Source organism: Galeopterus variegatus, unplaced genomic scaffold (assembly GCF_000696425.1).
Source record: "Galeopterus variegatus unplaced genomic scaffold, G_variegatus-3.0.2 Scaffold2682, whole genome shotgun sequence".
In the NCBI taxonomy this organism is placed as follows: Eukaryota; Metazoa; Chordata; class Mammalia; order Dermoptera; family Cynocephalidae; genus Galeopterus; species Galeopterus variegatus.
The window spans coordinates 314,906-317,123 of NW_007728793.1; positions in this window are offsets into that span (position 1 = coordinate 314,906).

Sequence of the window (2,218 nt, forward strand, 5' to 3'; positions counted from 1 at the left end):
CTACAAAAATTAAAAAATGAACCCACAAAGGTGGACCACTCAGACATTTCACACAAATCTGAAAAAACAATGTAAATCTGAGGGTCAGTCTTATGGGTTCCCTTATCTGGACTATAGTCCCCAGTGACTCAATCACACATTCACCTAGGTGTTACAGTGAAGGTTCTCTGTAGATGTGATTGAAGTCCCTAATCAGTTGACGTAATCATAATCCTCCATCATCTGGGTAGGTCTGATTCAATCTGATGAAAGCACTCTAGACACCAGAGGGTCTTTTGACTTAGATGTGGTGGCCTTATTTTCAGAGCAGACTCAACTTGACTCCAAGACAGTGACCACAGCTTGACTGACATTTCCTGTAGATCCAGCCTTGGGATGGGGCTAGCAGATGCCTCTTCTCACCTCCTTTCTTCCCCTGCACCACTTCACAGAGGTGTCTAGGTACTGAGCACGTGGTCCTGAGGGTCTTCTGCCCCAGGCCTGTAGCTGCAGTCCTGCAGGGAGGGAGGGGCAGAAACGTTGGGCTCCTTATGCTGGCCACCCCCTGGCCATTGGGGGACACAGAGCTGGTGACCCATAGCCCCCATGGCAGTCCTCTCCTCTCTCGCCCTTCTGCTGTCCTCTTCTACCCTGATGCTGCCTTTACCTTCTCTTTGAATCTGTTGACCACAGTATATCTCCCGTTGGTCAAAGCCACCAAAATGCATCCTCTGTCCACTGACATCTGGGCTTACAAGTACACGGTCCCTTCTCACCACTTTCAGGAGGCCAGAACAGGTCTTCTGGAGAGAGGGATGGGGTGTTGGGGAGAGAACAGAGAGCAGAATAGGAGTTTACAGATGTGCTGTTCAGTACAGGCTCGCAGAGATCCACGCCACACAGGTGTTCCAGCAGGCCTGGGGCTAGATAATTNGTACAGGCTCGCAGAGATCCACGCCACACAGGTGTTCCAGCAGGCCTGGGGCTAGATAATTCCCCCTCAAACTTTACCGCAAGCCCATGGTCAGAGCCTCTGCTGTACCACGCTGCATCACCTCTGCTGTCACGGTACAGCCTGGAGGACCCTAGGCTCCCAGCTCTGCAGACCAACAGCCCTGCCTCCCACGCACACTGCCTGCTCCTGCACACGCGCTGCACAGGCCCTGGGACCTCATGCTAGATAGGAATCCACACTTATGCCCCGTGGGATGGAAATGTGGGGATGTGTGATCTTTATTTCTCTGGTAGTAATAGATATTGTTTGAATAAAATGAAGGGTTTGAGTTTGATGGATGGTCTCTAAAGTTCTTTTTAGCATTCATTTTTGAGTTCTAAAAATCTTTAACACTATGATGCCAGTGCTGGAGTTTACTTAGTGGTAAGTTGTGGCTGCTTAATTTAGATCATATTTTATTCAGTGCATGATTTTGTGAGTCTAGCCTCTCATATCTTTACAATGCTTCTAAAAAGATGGAAATACTATACCCAAACTAGATACACTTGATTAATAAGGCTTTGAAAATAATGTTAGTGTTTTTTTCAGAATGCATTTTGCTTGCAAGAAAACAGAAATATTCTAATGAGAGTAAAATTGAATTGGGAAAAATCGATTTTTCTCTGGGCCATTTTGGAAGCCCATTGGTTAGGGCCTTTCAGTGAGTAAATTAGTTTAATATGTGTATAGACATAATTCTCTGAGTTGGGTGTTTGGTTGTTGTGGTCTAATTATAATAATTCCACAGGTTCAAATTCCCTTTTTTGCAAGTAAAACAATAAAATGAAACATATGTAAGTTTTTAAATAGGAATCTCCTGGACAAAAGAACAGGCCACCAAATCTAGTTTTTGCTTTTTTTCCTGAGTGTTTTGGACTGTAAAACAAGAGCGTCTTCCAAAATCTCACTAGTTGAAGCCTTGGGTGGTTGGGAAGTGAAGGCCAGGAGAAATGTTCCAGTGAATTTTGCTCTCCTGAAGCTGTGGGATGACTCAGCCCTTCTGACTCATGTTCCACATTCTCGACTTACCCGGGGCCTTAGTGCACTTCATTTCTGTTCCTACGCATCATAGGCTGGAAAGGTCAGGAGTGAACCAAGAAAAAAGAGACCATAGTAGCATCAGTGGTGAAGATTTTCCCAACCTCAAGGACACTCAAGAATAGAGTATTCATGGGTTTTTAAATTTTTTCTTGTGGCCTGCCTTTAGTCTGTTCAGGCAGCTATAACAAAATACTGTAAGCTGGC